The 18,171-nt window shown below is 50.7% G+C and overlaps 1 protein-coding gene across 1 annotated transcript in view; it reads right to left on the reverse strand.

Moving 5' to 3' along the window:
* Positions 1-17,791, reverse strand: part of FAM167A (family with sequence similarity 167 member A) — a 41,990-nt gene extending 24,199 nt beyond the window's left edge. Inside the window, exons 1-2 of the mRNA XM_081077250.1 lie at positions 17,466-17,791; positions 11,518-11,617 (exon numbers count right to left, since the gene is read on the reverse strand). The gene's annotated coding sequence lies outside the window, so the exon portion shown is untranslated. The remainder of the gene's footprint in view (positions 1-11,517; positions 11,618-17,465) is intronic.
* Positions 17,792-18,171: the final 380 nt, after the last annotated feature.

The following is an 18,171-nucleotide window of genomic DNA, read 5'->3' on the forward strand; positions in this document are numbered from 1 at the left end:
TCCTGAGGAATTTCCACAAACATGGATTAACAGGACCCACTTCCGGGGATTCTAATTCAGTTAATCTTGGGTGGAACTCAGGCATCGGCATAGTTTTAAAGCTTCCCACAGAGTCCAGTGAGCAGCCAGGGTTGAGAACCACATGGCCTTAGCTGTAGGTGCTGTCAGGCTAGCTGAGCCTCAGTTTCTTCACAAGTAAAATGGGGTCATACTGTGTTTCCCGGAAAATAAAACCTAGCCGGACAATCAGCTCTAACGTATCTTTTGGAGCAAAAATTAAAATAAGACCTGGTCTTATTTTACTATAAGACTGAGTATAATATATAATATAATATAATATAATATAATATAATATAATATAATATAATACAAGGTTCAATATAATATATAATATAATATATAATATATATATAATACTGGATCTTATATTAATTTTTGCTCCAAAAGACACATTAGAGCTGATTGTCCGGCTAGGTCTTATTTTCGGGGAAAAATGGTACTACCAACCTCCTAGGTCTGGGGCATCGGCAGAACTAAGGTTCGTCCACACTCTGTGTAGGTTTAGCACGCTCTGCAAAGGTAGGTGTTCTCATGGGTGTCTTTCCTGTCATACAGGCTTCTTTAGAATCTCTTCAAATCTAAAGGCCTATTAGCTGCTTTCTGGAGCCCCTCCCAGGCGCCATCAGCCTCTTTGCGGAGGTGCCAGAATTTGTTTTGAGCGTGCCTTGGGGCAGCTTTCCTCTGTAGGGCTTCTTCCCACTGACACAGGAGCTCTGATTATTTCCAGTGATACTTTTTGGAGAGGATCTAATTGCAGACAGCCATAAGCAGATAACACTGATGGGGAGTCTCTTGTCCCTCCATCTCTCCCAGCTGCACCATCTCCACAGAGGGCAAGGCCATCCGCGGCTGGAGGGAGAACCTGTTAGGGAAAAGTCTTCTCTTTCAGGTGGGCAACAGCTATGATTTGATGACTTTATGAAGCTACCTCCTCAGGAAGGGGGAGCTTATTTTAATTAGCTCTTTCTTAACCAATCCGGAGAGGGCCCACAAAGACAGTGTCAGGATAACCTGGAGGCATTAACAGAAGCACCAGTGCGCTGTGAGTCAGCTAATGATGATTCTTTGATCCCTTGACCTTTAGGGAATGTGTAAAAGCACCCATGGGTCCATCACTTCTCTTCTCAGCAGCCCTGAGAACAGGTGGGATCACCCCATTTCACAGATGAAAAAATTGAGGGTGGGAGAGATGAAGGGACTCCCCCGTGGCCACAGGTGGGTCGCCGGCAGCGGGACTTGGGCACAGAGTTTTCTGACTCCGGTCAGCCTCTTTCTACTCCATAGAGCGTGGGCCTTGGGATCAGACCCCTGGGGCACCCAGTTCTCTGATCATGGGCACGTCGCATCATGACCACTCTGTGCTTCTGCGTCCTCCTCTGAGAAGTGGGGGTCACTAGGACTGACTACATAATTTTCCAGGCTCAATGCAAAATGAGAATGCAGGACTCCTTGTTAAAAAGAACGAAGAATTTCAATATGGCGACAGCAGAGCATTAACTCAAGTGCAGGGCCCTATGGGATTGCCTGGGTCCCTCCTTGCTCATGAAGCCAGCCGGACGGTAATACTATCAACTTCATAGATCATTGTGAGGATTAAAGTAACAAATATAAAGCCCTTAACATGGTGTCTGGTATACAGTGAACCCTAGACAAAGTCACACTTTCAATAAAAAATATTCTTAAGACGATAAGACCTATCGGTGCCTCATCAGTCACATCGCCAGACAGATCCCTTTTGGCTGCACTGAGCTGTCATCCTGTTGGTCCCTGACCTGCTGGACAGCTGGAGCCAATCTCGGCACCTTTCCATCCTTCCCTGGAAGCCAGCTGAGATGAAGTCGCTTGGCCCCCACCTCCCCCTAGATTTTCGGGTCTCAACTGCATGTTCATCGTGCCATGACTAACAGGTCTGCCTTAGGAAGAAAAAGGAAGCCCAGCTTACAAAAACACCGCACTGTAACCTACTCCCTTCCCTCCCTGCTCACATTTTAAACACCCCTCCCGATGGCTCAGGGCCTCAGGATGACCCAGGTTTGATAGTGTGTTAGCCACCCGGTGAGAGTGTGTTAGCCACCGGGGCCAATGTCTTGGTTCTGGCCCCAGATCTGCTACCAATGAGCCAAGTACCAGGGATCAGCCCTCTCCTCTTGGCCTCAGTTTCCTAATCTATGCACTGGTGCCCCACCCCCACGCTCACCACCCCCACCTGCTTCATAAGGAGGCTGTGAGGATCAACTGAACTCTTGTACCATGAACGCTCTCTGCGAACTGTAAAGAGTGGTACCCACCTGAGGATTATTATTATCAGCAAGGTGCGTGGGGGGCATGGAGAGGCTCGTGCCAGGAACTTGCCACTTTAGGAGGCATGGGCTCACGTAGCAGGCGAGGGCTGAACCTAGACTCTCTCCCATTGTCCCCAGCATGCCCACATGACCAGGATTTGCTGAAACAGGATCCATTATCCTGGTCCAGACAGTGTTCCAGGGAACATTTGCCTCTCTCGATGTCCCAGTGCCCCCCCCCCAGTAGGGTTTCTTCCCTCCCCGCCAGCTAGAATGTCATCCACGCAGGCCACTCCAGGGCTGACTGAGTTGGACCCAGTCTAAGATGGTGGAGAGGTGCCAGCCAGGTTCAGGGGAGCAGAGGCCAGCACTGGACAGCTTCCTGGGCTAGAAGTGCAGTGGGGCCTTTCCCTTCATCTGGACAAACAGGGAGTTGGAGGGTGCAGGCCCTGGGAGGAGTAGCCCTCCAAAACCTGGGCAGACAGGTCTTACTTTACATCTAACCTACTCCTTCCTGCTCCAGGGAGCACATTTTCTCTCTCTCTTTCTAGGCTTTGCAAAGATGAAGAGCCTGAGGAGGAAAGCCAGACCCGGGACCCAGAGCATCCGGAAAAACAAAGTCAGACCATAATCCCACCAGGCCCAGACGTGCCCTGCCAGGCAGGCCCCCCAGCTGCAGGGGAACCTGAGATTCTGCAGCAGAGGACCAGCCCTGGGGCGGGGAGGGGCGTGTCAGTCTTTCTGCAGCAGGGACATGCCAGTGCCCAGGGACCTACTCTGCCCACAGGCACTGCTGTTCAAACACGCTGCATGACTCGTTCTGGCCCACAGCGGCTGCCGGGAGCGAAGGACGCCCTGCCAGCCATGAGCTAATTCTTCTGTCTGCTGGAGGAGCCAGGTGGGGGCAGTTCACTCATTCAGCCAACACTTCATCTCATGGTGACCTAATCTGTTCACTTGGACAACTTTCAAACCCACTTCCTAGATGGTCTCTGAGAGCAAGAAGGGTGCAAAGGGCTGCTCAGCCGTCCTGTCTCTCTCTCTCTCTCTCTCTCTCTCTCTCTCTCTCTCTCTCTCTCTCTCTCTCTCTCTCTCTCTCTCCACCAACCCTTTCTGTTTGGATCCACAGGCTTGTGCCTGCTTCTTCCAGTCTTGGGTTCTTCCCTAGACCCATTTCATTTCTTCTCCATAATATACAAACTTTCCAATATTCCTGTCCTACAAAATATCATGCTTTCACACCCCCTGACTTTGCACAAGCCATTCCCTGGAACGCCCTCTCCTCCCTTGTATGCTGTTCTCAGGAATTCTCTCCTTCAGTTTTCCTTAACTTGCTGTGTGTGCCTGGGATGTATGAGACAACATCAGAGAAACAATTATGTCATCACAACAAGATTAGCTAAGCTTACTCAGAGAGTACCATGCCAGGCATTGTTCTAAGAGCTTTACATGCACTAACACATTTAATCCCCACAACAACCCTAGGAGGCAGGTGTCATCATGGTCTTCATTGCACAGATGAGGAGACTGAGGCACAGAGAGATTGGATAGCTTGCCTGAGATCACAGAACTAAGAGGGGAAGCTGGGATTGGAACTGAAGGCTGGCTCCAGCCTGGTTTGTAACCACGAGGCTTACTGGCCTTCTGAAGCCATCGCACTTCTACCAGAAACTTTTTTGATGGTCTGCTCTACCCAGACTCTGAGCCTCATGATGGTCTCCTCTACCCAGCTTTGTATCCTGGAACCTCCAGCACATGGCACCATGCTGCTCTCTTTAAGCATTCATAGGATAAATAAGCAAATAGGTTTCCCCCAGCCACTCCCACCTACTCGCTGCGGCCTGTACTTGCTCAAGTCTGAGCCATGCTGGACCGCCTCAGAGAAGGAGGGGAGCTGGGCTTCCTGTGACGGCATCCTCACCACCTGTCCTCATGACACCTGCCCTGACCTCAGAATCCAGACACAGGCTGTCAGGCCCTCGAAAGACAGGAACAGCCTCACCCTGCAGCAAGGACCAGGACTGGGAGCTGGCGCAGAGAGGGCAATGTAGCACCACAGGTACAGCTCAAGGACCTCCTTGCTGCCCAGCATCACGAGGTAATTTCTACTCAGTAACACCTCCCTCCTTTGGGAAAAGCATTTCTTTTTCCTGTGTGGACCCCTCCATGTGCTTCCCATGGGACTGGCATACCCTCTCTTATCCCAGAGTGGTCACATGACTCCAGCTGAGCCAATCAGAGCCCTCCTGGGTTTCTGTGCCAGAACCACCCTGAGCCTGTGTGTCCCATGGTTGTCCTGGCACTGCTGGCTTGCCATCTCAATCACCACAGGGAGAGGGTCTGCCTGATGAACGAAGCCAAGCCGATGAGGGAGGTAGAGACCCACAGTTAGGCCCTGTTGGAAGCCATCCCACCTGACCTTGATTACATGTTCTCTGTTGCTTAAGCGTCTTTCAGCTGGCTTTCTGACATTTGTAACCAACATAAGCATGTATTGGACAAAAAATATAAAATAACGTGGTGCATATTTCTTGATATTTGTCTTTTGTTTGCTTGTTTGTTTGCCATATCCTGTTTTTAGGGAGCTCCCCATTTTGTGTGGGACAACAGATAGGCTGGGTACCTCTCCCCTGAAACCGGAGGATCTTATCCTCCCTCCCTCCTGGCCACTGGGTGCTTTGGCAACCAGATGCAACCATGTGACTTGAGCTTGGCCAATCAGATGTCCAGGCCCAGGCCTCTGGTGTGAGAAGCCAGGCAGAGGGACAGCGAGGGTTCATTGTGAGCCTTCAAGGCAGATGTGAAGGGTGGGGTGGGGGGGGCGTCATCTCAGCTAAATGTCCCCAGGTAAAGCACTGTTGGAAGGTATGATGTTGTAATATAATAAGAAATACATGTTTGGTCTCTTTCCCCAGTTTCTGACACAGAGCTCCTAAAACCCTTTTAGTCTTCTAGGTGATGAGATCAGTAAGAATATTTGTTGTTACAATGTCTGGTTTTTATCCCCAGTTCTTGAAACAACTCTAAGCTGATAAAAGTGTAAAGAGCATCTTTTGTTACTCATAACAAGGCCCTTTCAACCCCACCTGAGTTTATATTCATGAGCTGACTTTTGGAAAGCCCCTCAGGATGGGGGCTGGCAGCCAGGGGAACAATGTGATTAGAGAGTTGGAACTTTCAGCCCCACTCCTAACCTCTGGGGAGGGGACCTGGCTGGAGGTTGAGTTCATCAACAATGGCCAATGATTTAATCAACCGTGCCTATCTAATGAGGCCTCCATAAAAACTCTAACTGAATGGGTTCAGAGAGTTTCCAGGTTGGTGAAAACATGGAGGTGCTAGGGGGGGCAGCACACCTGGAGAGAGCATGGAAACTCTGCACCCTCCCCCCGACCTTGTCCTGTAAGTCTCTTCATCTGACTAGTACATATAAATAAATGGTTTCCTAAGTTTTGTGAGCCATTCTAGCAAACTACTGAATCCAAAGAGGGGTTGGTGGGTAATTCCTGATATATAGCCAGTCATTCAGAAATACAAGTGACAACCTAGGACTTGCAATTTGTGTGTGAAGTAGGGGACAGTCTTGTGTGACTGAGCCCTTAACTGGCAGAATCTGATACTAACTTTAGGTAGATAGTGTCAGAATGAATTAAATTGCAAGGACACCCACTTGGTGTCTGCAGAGAATTGGAGAATTGTTTAGTGTGGAAAACTCACTCACACATCTGGTGTTCTGTGGGTGTTGTGTGAGTAAAAACCTAGCATCCCACTGAGTTGGTCTCCAACAGATCATTTAATTTATAGGGCCTCTCACCTGTCTGCTTTCCAAGTTTCACTTGGGTATTTACCTCCTGCCAGTTCTGTGAATGCCTGATAATAATGTTGTTTTCTGTTGCTTACAACCAAGAGCCCTGGCTGAAATGAGGGGGAATATACAATTCATTGGGGAGGCAAATTACATAACTGAGGGCAAAGCAGTGTCATAAAATAGTGTGGCTCTCCTGCCCACATTTCTATGTGTCCCTTCAAGGGAACTGGTCACACCTCCAGTGAGAACCACAGGGTGGGTGACCATTGTCCTCTTAAAGAAGAAGAAGGTTTTACTCAGAGTCCGTCTATATGCATAGCTGTTATGTTTCCTAATTTACAATCTACTACAGGCAATGCATGATGAAGCCGTAATAACAATTTCTGTATGTGTAAATTTACACTTGCACTGTTCCTTCTAGCAGAAGTGTTCCTTCTTGCACTGTTCCTTCAAGCACCCCGGGGTCCTTGTGCATAAACTGACATGCTCTGGTTTTAGGCCTGGGGACACACTCAGTATGCTCAACAGAGGAGCCACAGACTGCTTTGCACACACGTGTGAGGGCCTGCCCACCATGAGGCTGGCCCCGGCCTCCAGCAATGTGGAGCTGCTGTGGAAAATAGACAATGGTGGGGACATGAAGGCAGGAGGGGACCCTTACAACATCCCGTCCTCCTGCCAGACCTGCCTTGCTAAGGAAATTCAGATTCTGCAGGATGTTTAGCCACACTGTAGCCAAGTCATTGCAGAAATGTCACTGCAGGAGACAGACCACAACAGCACGGCCCACTCCTAGGGGACAGTGGCTCTGGCTCTGTATCTGCTGCTGCACCTTCTGCCACCTCTGCTCATTCACCTTCTCTCTCTGTGGGCTGTCACACTCCTGAGAAAGGTCAGAGGGGTCACTCCCGGAAGCCAGCACTTCTGTTGAGCAGGTTGCATGTGTCACCAAGCCAAAAACCCTCATCAGAGAGAGTCATTCCCTCAGCTGAGAAGCAGCCTAAGGACAGGCAGCATTTTCCCTGTCCTCTGCCAACACTTGTGGGGGAGGCAGAGGGCTGCAGGAATGGGAGCTGAAGCACCCACACTGACTTCCGGTCTTAGCCAAGCCAGGCCCCCTCTCACCTCTCAGCTGAGCTACATGACCCCACCTTCTACCCCAGACCAAAGCAGGGTCCATGGGCCCTGAGAGTGGATCAGAGGCTGACAGGGCTGAGAACAAAGGGTGACCTCCCCCCAGGGGCAGGTCTGCACTCTGAGATCGGAGCCACCGCCAGTGGGAGCTGTGGGACTTAGGGAGTCACTTTGCCTCCCCTGCCTGGATCTCGGTCCCTCTTTTGAAAATGGGGTGTTGCAGCATCCACCCTGCAGAGCCATAGTGAGGATGGAGAGAAGGAGGGGAAGAGCTTGGTGCACTATAATGCATTTTATAAACTGAAAAAAATGCAGGTGGCTCAGGCCACACTCACACCTGAATCTTTTTCTTTCCTTTTTTTAAGCAGCTGATCCCTTTTTTTTCCCAGGTGGATGTGAGGCCAAGAGGTCGGGTATGTGGCTGTGGATGTGGATGTGTGACAAGGCTGGCTTTTTGGTCAGGGTTTAATCATAAACCCTGATGCTTATCTTAAACAAGGAGCCCAGGGTTGGGACTCAGGACTGACCTCCAGGGCCGGCTCATGGAGGCTGTGAAATCTCCATCTGTGTTCTGCAGACTTGCAGGAGTGCTAATGACTGGGGCTGAGAGGTTGGGGGACACAGCCCTGCGCCCCACAGAGCTGCCCCCTCCCCCAGCCAGGGAGCTTCAGGGAGCTGCCAGAAAGCATGTTTCCACTCCTTGTCAGAGGTTGCCATGGTGACTAAAGCAGGAGGGGACACCCGCTGGTCTGGCTCTACCCAGATCGTCTTTCCCAGCGCCTCATTATTCGAGGTCTTGGTCAGAGCTGATGCTGGGAGCGCCTGAGATGGGAGAATGACATTGTGCAGAGGCCGGACCCTTAGCACCAATTATGTGTGCATGGTGGGGGGGAATTGTACTGGGACACTGTGTGTGCTTGTATGTAGGGGTGGGTGGGGTGCTGTCTATGTGCTCTGGGCTTGCAGTGGGGATGCCAGGAAGGGAAGTGGGGTGGTATCAGGGTTCTGTGACAGTGGGGTCTTTGTCAAATGCACCGGTGATCTGGACCGCATACTGCATACTGCATACTGCCCACTCAGGACAACCCTCGATTTTCTACTTCCTGGAAGTCGTCCATTTGCTACCGCGATAACTTCTCCCATCCTCCTGGCAGCAAACCATTGTGAAAATCCAGCCGTGTCTTCTAAGAGTCTGAGGCTGTGTTCCCTGCCCTCAAGCCTTGGCTCTATCTCCTGACTTCTTGATTTCACGTGCCACTTAACTCCTGTCTGCTCAGATGTCACCTCCACACAGAGGCCAGCTCTGACCATCCTATCAAAATGTCCCTGCTTCATTTTTGTTTGTAGCTCTTATCACTTGTATAACTATGATGTGATATGTCGCCTTGTTTACCTGTTTATGGTGTGTCTCACCCACCAGAATGGAAGCTCCAGGAGGGCAGTGACTTTCCCTTGTTCACTATGGTGACCCCCTAGAGCTCAGAACCGTGCCTGGCACACAGTAGGTGCTCAATAAACTTGTTAAGTGAATGAATGAGTGATTGAATAGATGAATGAATGAAGGAGGATTTTCTGGGCAGTTTGTTTCATCCCCTTGTTCCTCTTTGGCCCATCTGGGAACTCCCTGCTTCTCACCAAGTTTAAAACTCTGCTTTAGAGCTCAACTGAGGGCTTGCCTCCTCTTCTCAGCCCTAGAGGACCCCCCCCCCACACACACACAGAGACAACTTCCAGGCCATTCTTTGAATTCTCTTGGCACTGGCTTCCACCATGCTCACTGCACATTGGCCTATACGACCTTGAACTGTGATAGCGTCCTGTCCCCCTGATCAGATGTCCAGCTCCTCAATGGGAAGGGCATTATTTCCTCTTTTGGGTGCTGAGCGCAGGGTTCTGCAAACAGCAGATGTTCAATAAATGCTGAAGATGGAGATGGTGTGAATCACTGAACTCATTCTAAATGGAATAGTTCACAGCCCCAGGTGGCTTCCTACCTGGGAGAAAACCTCCTGCAGATTCATGGGTAAGACTTTCAAAGTCAGAGTGTTTCTAGCGAAGTCTGACGTGAGCGGCGGGGTGCTTTGGGAGGCTGGTCTCAACTCTTTGTTTTGTCCTTTCCCTACAACCTCATGTTTCAATTTGACTAAGTCTGCGCCTCGTTTACCACCTCGTTCTACGATCTTTGCGCTTTCTGAATGGAACTGATCATTTCCTCCCCTAATAAATGAGTTTAGCACTTTTCTGCACCAGTCTTAGGTACTGACCATTCGTCTTCATGAATCATAGTACTTAGTTACATGTCTGCTGTGCCTGTTAGGGGGTCAGATATGTCTCTGTTCAGCATCCCTTCTGTGGGGGCTAACCCTGTATCACTTCAGGTGGTCTGTGACTCATAGCTTCCTGCTCATCGCCCCTACCCCCTGGAACACTTATGTGACCCACACTTAGACGTTTGTTTCAGCCCTTACTCTGGCAAGAGTGACTGGTCCAGTGGGTGTGCACATGGCCAAGCAAGGCCAGTCTGGATATTTTAATGGGATTTAAATATAGACACTTGAAGAAACCAGGTGTCTTTTCATCTGGGGTAGCTTGGCTGGAAGGATATAAACCTGGAGTTTCCAGGGTCCATCTTTCTCATAGAGAAAGAAATAAAAAGGAATAAGATTTTGGGAAGGAGAGAGAGAGGGAGGGAGAAAGAAAGAGAGAGAGAGAGAGAGAGAGAGAGAGAGAGAGGCAGAGAGAGACAGAGAGAGAGAGAGAGAACAATATCTTTTGAGCCTTTGGACCCAGCAGAACCCAAAGACCTAAACTTCCCAATTCTATGCAGTAAAAAAATTCCCTCCTTTGTTTGAACTAATATAAGTTGGGCTTCTGTCTCTTGCCATCAAAAGGGTCTGAGTAACCTACCTACACTAGACGGTGATATCCTAGAGGGCACAATCTGTCTCCAGTCTTCCCCATATTTCTCATAGCTGTTTGCTTGGTATATCTAACCAGTTCGACTTTAATGTATATTTTCTGTACAAATAAGAGAAATATATAAATGGCTATTGCCTCTGTATCTGAATACAGGGACAAATGAAAATTCTTAGAATCAAGAGGTAGAGAGGAAGAGAATCATTACTCCGGGCTACTGTGGGCCAGGCACTGTGCAAGAGTCTACCTGAACTCTTGAAATGGCCCTGAGATAGGACTAGCATTACCCCTGCTTGATAGGTCATGGCAAGTAAGTGAAGAAACCACCATTTCGGCCCAAGTTTTCACAACTCCATGGTTGTGACCACGTCCCCAATAGGCTTCATATGTAATAAAGTGACAGGAACACGCGCTTTATAGTATTCCAGTGTTTTAAAGCCCAGCGTTCTTAGGAATGCCAGGGGCAAATGATAACATTTAAATATTCTTATGGCACTGTTTTGTTTTCTTGTGAAATTGATCTGGGCAGACAGGCAGATAAGACTCAAGCACGGAGACGAAGTCCGTCTCTGCTGATGCTGGTGAGTGAAGATAGTGGGGCCTAAGGGTCTCTCTCCAGGGCGAGAGCCCTTCTCTGAGGGCAGGCCTGGTGGCGAGAAGACCTGAGTCTAAGGAAACTTCTGCCATTTCCAACTGTGAAATCCTCCTGGGCAAGTTACATGACTTCTTGGAACTTGAGCGAAGCACCTGGCATGGGACAGAATTCATTTCCTTTGTCCATGGTGTTTTTGTGGGCGAGGGGTGGGAAGAGGGAGTATGGTGGTTCCTGGGCCAGTCCTGGAGCAGCTGTGATGACTAGACCTGAGGCAGCCAGTGTGGAAGGATAAGCAGATGGGTGTGAGGCCCCTCCGGGGCTCAGAAGGAGGCAGCGCGCCCTGTGGGCTGCACTCCTCTCTCCCCCTGACTCTCTTGCTCCAGGCAACCCCAAGCCACCTCCCACCTGGGACCCAGCTCTGCTACTGGGAGAGGGGAATGAGACAATCATTTGGACACTCAGCTGGGGTCAGCAATGGAAAGAGGCCCTGGCCTGGGAGTCAGCCCCAGGGACCCTGTCCTACCCTGAGTGACTGCTGTAACTCACTTCCCCTCTCAGGTTCCTGCTTCTCCCCCTGGGAAATGCGTGGTTTGGGTGCAATGGCCTCTGTGCTTCCCTCCACCCAGACATGAAGTAAGAGCACAGAAGCTAGAGCTCTGTGAGGTTGTCGCCATGTCATGAAGCCACACCCATCGTGAGCAGGGACAGAGGAATCCACTTACCCGTGTCCTCCTAGCTATGTCTCCCAGTACAGCTTGGTTTGCAATGTCCTGTGCTGATCGTTGCACTTCAGTTTATCATTCAAAGCTTCCGTTTGCACACCTAGAATAACAAGAGCAATCACAAACATTTTGAAATCACACTGTAGTTGACACATTTTTCCCCCACACACGATGGCTTAGGCTGGAGGAGTTTTCCCGAGTTAGACCACAGAGCAATCACAAACCAGAGAAGTCGCCAGACTTGCCCAGGTCACACAGCACCATTAGTGAGCCTGGCTGGGTTTGGATTGGGTTCTTGACTCCAATTTGAGCTTCTGTTATCTCGAATACAGGGAAGTCTTGCTTTGTCTTGCTGGGATATTGGGAAGTAAGAATCTGTAAAAATACTTGTTAAGACCTTTGCACATTCAGAATGCTCCATCTGTGCTGCATAATTGATGGCCTCTGCTCTTGGCTGCTTGGAGCAGACACACAGGCTGGGAATGTGGAGACCTTTCCTATCATTTTGCCCAGTGAATGAAGTTGCTGAGAAAATCACCAAGAAAGAGTTGTGCTTCCCTGTTGGTGGAGGGAGGCCCTGGCTCCTGGGAGCCATAGATCTAATTTATTGCCTCACCGAAAGGAGAGGAGAAAGTACAGGACTGCTGTAGGCAGAGTCCCTGCCGTGTCCCTTCTAAGGCTTCCAGGCCCTGGGAAAGGGCTGATTTGCTGTGACAGGCAGGGAGAAAGGTGCCTGGGAATCTGAAAGTCTGGTGGGGAAGCTCAGAATTAGCCATGGGAAAGGCAGAGTCTGAAGCATGAAAACGCCTGACAAGGCAGAGATACCCAGGAGGAGCCGAGGCAGCCTGTGGCCACCCCAGCTGATAGCTGCATGTGACCACAGGACTTTTCTGGCCACAGGCCATCGCAGCAGGGATTAGGGAGCAGAAAGTAGACACAGAGTAGCCTTTAAGGCAATTTGCAGAGATCAAAGTAGTACACAGTTCGAGCGGGGGTTCTGGCTATAAGAACAAGGAATGTGTCACTGAAATTCAGGGTACCATTTCACAACTAATGACAGTTGGGACGTACATACTCGCATGTGGGGTGTAGCCCACCAAAGTGTCTCCTACCTGGCCTTTGTCTCAGCCCCCAAACGAGGCAGATTTAGGACAATCCAAATCCACAGGATAATTGGCTCAGACATCAAATGAGCAGAATCAACAAACTCCAGCTCAAGTGGGATTTGTTCTGACGACTGGCTTTCTATTTTACTCTGCATTAGAAGTTCCAAAACTCAATGGTTTCACAAGGACTTCCTAAGAAGTTTCATGTTGTGCTCCGTGCTTATGTAAGTCACTTCACTTTAATACTCTGTTTGGGCATGCTGATCTCCCATGGGAGTTGAAGGGCCCTTAGAGTTTTCCTGTGTGGGGGTAGGGCCCGTCCTACGGACACTGGGGGTAGGGAGTTGGGAGTAGTTCCCATGTGGCCTCAGCCTGGATAGCAATGTTTCCTGCTGCCTGCAGCTAATCCAAGGTGCAGTACTGCCTTTATAGTGGGGCTTGGAGGGGACATTTGGCTCAGGCACTACACAGGCATAACAGAAAACGGGATGTGTGACCTCGCTCCACACTTGTGTCAGCTTGAGCTGAACTTAACAGGGCTTCTGAGCTACCTGAGTTTACACTTCACAGAGGGAAGGAATCAGGAGCAGAAGAGACAGATGCAGCAAGTTAGGGATGGGACAGGGCTGGGTGCTGTGGACGTGCGTTGCTAGCCCAGCCCTGACACTTACTAACTCTATGACCTTGGGTCATTGATTTAACCCGCAAGGCCTTCCGGTTCTTCGTCCATGAAATGGGATCATACCGGAACCTGTCTCAAAACCTTGGAAGGATCCAAGAGATAGACTGTATGCAAATGTTTAGTTCTGTCTCTCATAAAGTGTCACCTCTTGCCCATGACAGCTGTTGGCAGGACCTCTCCTGGGCCTATCAAAAGAGAGAACCGCTATTGAGCCACTAAAGTTAGTTCAAGCGTAGCTGTGTGCTCCAGAATGTTTGGAACCTCGCTTTGCTGTGAGCACAGTATTCTCGGCTGCACAAATTGTCTTTTCTGGTCTCCACGCTGCTTGAGGGTAGGGCCACTGTCTTAGGCCTCCTTGGGAGAACGTCTATTATTGACCTTAGAATCCTTCACAGACACGTGTGGTATCATCGGGCTAGTAGCCACCAACTGCATCCAGTAAGAATATGTTCACATCAGGAGTCCCCACTTCCTGCCGCAGCCTCCTGCAGTGTCCCTAGAGGGGGCTAGGGCAAGCACTTTGGCTGTCTTTCTGTCGGCCCGACACCAGGCATTTGATAATTAGCAGAGTAAATGTTAGAAATGCATTCTCCTCGGTGAAAGCAGAGGTATTCAAGATATGTGGGTTGGCCAAATGAATTTTGAGACACCCTTGACTCTTGTAAGAGCAGGTGAAAGAATGGAGTGAGACCTGGGGGGTGGGGGCGGGCGGAAGCGGGGTACAGTCAGGGCACCAAGAGACACAGATGGCTGTGACTAGCCACGAGAACAGTCTGTGTGAATCTGCTGGACCCGCTTGCAAACACATAGTTGCCCCCAAATGATCTACATGTGTGGCAAAATTGGGTCTGAGGCTTGCTTTCATTTGACTTGATAATGAGGTTTGCCTTCACTTCCTCTAAATTTTCAGTGGCTGCTGTCAAACAAATAAACCAAACACCAACACAGCAAAACTGGAGAGTTATGACCAAACAGACTTAGGTCAGCTCACCGAAATGTGATATCTCCAGGGCCTTGCCCACGTAAATGTTCACAGGAGAGGGGGGTAGTTACTTTTAACTTGATGGCGGACAAGTCCACCAGTCTAGAATCCTGATCCACAACCTTCCTGGATACTCATCCCCGAGGGTTCCCCAGCTGGCCTTCTGGGACTGAAGTGCCCGGGTCACACTCACAGGCTCTACTGGTTATCTGGAATGAGGAAATGCTGCTGAGCCTTCAATAAGCCCTGAAACCGTGGCCACCGCGGAGGTCACTGTCTGGGCCCACTACATATCTGGAAAACCAGCTCTGAGCTGGACCATCCCTTTGAGATCCCATGGGACAAGCGCTGTGAGAAAGTCGTTGGGGACCCATTAACAGCTCCCACATTTGGATCAGGATACCTGAGGAGAATTTCTGGCCATACTGGGGAGATTGGCCAGAAAAAATGGGGGCTCAGTCTGTGCCCTGGGAGAAGCTGAACCCCCACACCTTCCTGGGGCTGCTGGGCAGGGGCTCTGGTTTGAAGAGGCTCCTATGCTGGAGAGCTGATTACCCCTCTATTTCTAGAGATCAGAGAGCCTTTCCTTGATGGAAAGTGTCCACAGGGAGACGGGCTGCTCCTCTCTGCACTCCCTTCTCTAAGGAGTTTTTCATGGGTGAACATTGTTGTGGGGTAGGAGTAGGGAAGTTGGGTAGCATTTAGAAGGAAAGAACATAAGCATGGGGCAGCACAAGCCTCTAACTTTTCCTTTTGCCCACGTTCTGTCTCTTTTTCTTTCCTTCCTCTCCCACACCTCTCCGGAGAAAGGGGCGGGGGGCGAGTGGAGAGTGGGGAAGCACTGGACTGTCAAGCACCAGGAAAACTGTCCTAATCATGGAAAACCTGCTATTTGCAGTTTTCCAAACCTTGGCAATTTGGCCCTATGTGGCAGCTCAAACTGCAGGCTGATTGAAAATTTGGCTAGGTCAACTACCTGTTACCTCCCTTCTAAATCCCTTTCCCACCTCCAGTCTCATCTTTCCTGCTCCCACATGGCTACTGCCCTCATTTAACCCATCCTCACCCCTTCAAGGTCTGTTTCCTTGCCTTCCTTTCACCTCTCCCCAATCCAAATCCCAGGGAACATTTGCATGTTAAGAGCCATCTTGGTTAATCTAAAGGATTTCCAATTCAGAGTGTGAGAAATCCCCCACCCCTTGTCTGTAAACCAAGGAGAAAACTACTCAGATTATCGTTCACTTTCTACCTTTGCTCAACACTCCAGCCAAGCAAAGAGCCATTGGAGGGAGAGCACAACCCCTGGGTTCTGGGAATTCCACATGCTCCTTTATGACCAAAGGAATTTTCCCTTAGCAAAATTGACCTACAGAAAACTGTCCAGTGTGTGAGTAGCCTAACAAGCAGTTTCTTCCTCATTTATCTGAGACTCTGTGGATCTCTCTCAGCAAATACTTAGGCACTGCCTTAATTTACTTCCCAGACAGAATCCCTCTTGGAGGGAGATCACGCTGGTGAATATGGAAGTGGACTGATAATTTAGTGGAAATTCATGCACACAGTTGGGAGGACAAAACGAGAGCAAGTACATGAGAAATTGGGGGGTTTTCAGGTGGGCAAGGAGGAAAAGAGGGGTGAAGGAGGACCTTCCTCTCTGCTTCAAGCCAGTGGGGTTGAAGCAAGCCAGGCCTGATTACAGAACCTTTCAGCCCGTAATATAAGAAATAGCGTTTTTGGCTCCATGGGGTCCATTGAGATGGCAAAGGACTTTCCGGGATCACAGGGTGAACCCTACCACGCAGCTCTCATTTTGTCTGGGTGAGGTTGGTTTCTTCCCCCTCTCTGGGCCTCTCTCTTCCTATCTTCTACAGCAGCCTTCCTTTGAGAGCACTGTTTTAGGAGTCAGACACATGAGGCTGAATCTCTGCTCTTTCACCAGGTATATGCACTGTACCAAATTACTAATCTCCGAGTCCAGTCAGCAAAATGGGGATATAATGTCCCTTCAAAGGGCAATTGTGAGGACAAAATGACCAATGAAGGCTTCTCAAACAGTGCCTGATAGGTAAATGCACTCAAGAGAGAAGAGCTGTCATCTTTAGCCACTCTAAGTACAGCTCATGGCTGCTTTGCCAAGCCCCTTAAAAACATGCTGGCAGCAGCTCCCATCCTGTGGACGCGGTCAGGCGGGAGGCGCCACCGCCACCTCTGCTTTCCCAGGACTTTGCCCAGCACTCTCCATTCTTGATTCATGCCTGGCGGGCAGCAGGACTTTCTGTATCAGAACGGAAGCTGCTTCAGAGCCTTGTCCCCCTTGGGCACTTTGGGGATCACCCTTTTTACAGAGACCTGGACTCAACCTACCTGGGACTCACCAGGAATGGCTGGCAGTTGGTGGCAACCAACCTGCCTTCCAGATTCTCCGGAAGAACGATACACCAAGGGGAATGAACACCAGATACAGGCAATAGGGTTGTTGTTGCTTTTTGTTTTTGTTTTTAAGCCAAACATCTAACCTGACTTGGAGGAAGGAGACACCTGCCCTCTTGCAGGGCACCGCAGACCTTCCTGCCTTCTCTTAGTGACCCGGGGTGCCCAGCCTCATGGCGGACCGGCTCATTCCCAAGGGCTCTTTGGGCCATGCCGTTTCCCTCATCACACTGGCCTCAGCCCTTCAGAGCACCCTTGGACCCAAGTGCCCTTGGTCACATCTCCTGAGTTAGGCACTGCATCCTTGGAGCAGGAACTTCATGTCACTGAGCCTGAAGTAGACAGATGGGACATGGAGGGCTCGGAGATGACTAGCGTCTGGGAGTAGACCTGGAGGGAATGAGTGGGGTTCCTCCTCAGACCTGATGCCCCAAGTCTCCACCCAGATCTTCACCCTGGAAGGGGCCAGCAGGGAGATGGGAGATGGAGCCACGCTGTCCTATTCCCCCCGAGGGTGCTGAGCCCCCGGAGCCGGTGAGGCGGGGTGTCCTCCCACAACAGGGTGCTCCGGGATCTGCGCTCCCTCGGATCCCGGCAGGCTGCTCCCCGCCACTGCCGGCCCGGGGGACCTACACAGCGCCAGCCCCTCCCCTGCCAGAACCACCGCTCACAGCTTCATCACCCTCAGCCTGACCCCCAGCCCCGGGAATGTCCACGCCCTTGCCAGGAACCCACCTTCCGAACCTACCTTCCGGGGCGCTCGGAGGCCCGTTCCAGGGGTGTCCCCGCTGTCCCCGCCTCCTCCTCCCGAGCGGGCTCCCTGCTCTGCAGCCTCTGGCCCCGGCCTCGGGGGCCCAGCTGGCTCTTGCCTGCGGTTCTCTCGTGCTCTTGTGAATTCTCAGCACTATTCTTTTTTTTTTTTTTAAGGGACTTTTTTTTTTTCTTGCGTTGCGTCAGGACGGTTGCCTGGCGACGGCAGAGCTATTCCGCCACCAGCCCTTTCAGCCCGATCCCCTCCAGCCTCTCATTCATACCTCTCCGCCCGCGGCTCCGCGACGGGCCGCCCTGACGCGCGCCGGGTCCTAAAGCCCTGCCTGCTGTCGCACATTTCCAGCCCGGCCCTGGACCAGAGCAGCCTCCCCGCCGCAAGGAGAAGCCAACCACACCCGTTTGCCAAACCCTACACGAAACCAAACCCAAATATCCATTAAAAAAAAAAAATTAAACCCGAAGCCAAGGCAGTTTCCCCACAAGCATGGCAACGTGGCTTTGCCCCTGTCAGCAGTTTGCCTAGTGGAGGGGGCAGGAGAATCCCCTTCTGGCGTCGCCAAGCCCAGGGCCTACACCCCACCCACAAGCGGCTTGCATTCAAACTCCCAGCAGCCGCTCCCATTGCCCTGGACCTAATATGTGCCACACCATCACAACAACTCAGCAGGCCGATGTGGGCATCT

The sequence above is a fragment of the Rhinolophus hipposideros genome (assembly GCF_964194185.1).
Source record: "Rhinolophus hipposideros genome assembly, chromosome: 16".
Classification (NCBI taxonomy): domain Eukaryota; kingdom Metazoa; phylum Chordata; class Mammalia; order Chiroptera; family Rhinolophidae; genus Rhinolophus; species Rhinolophus hipposideros.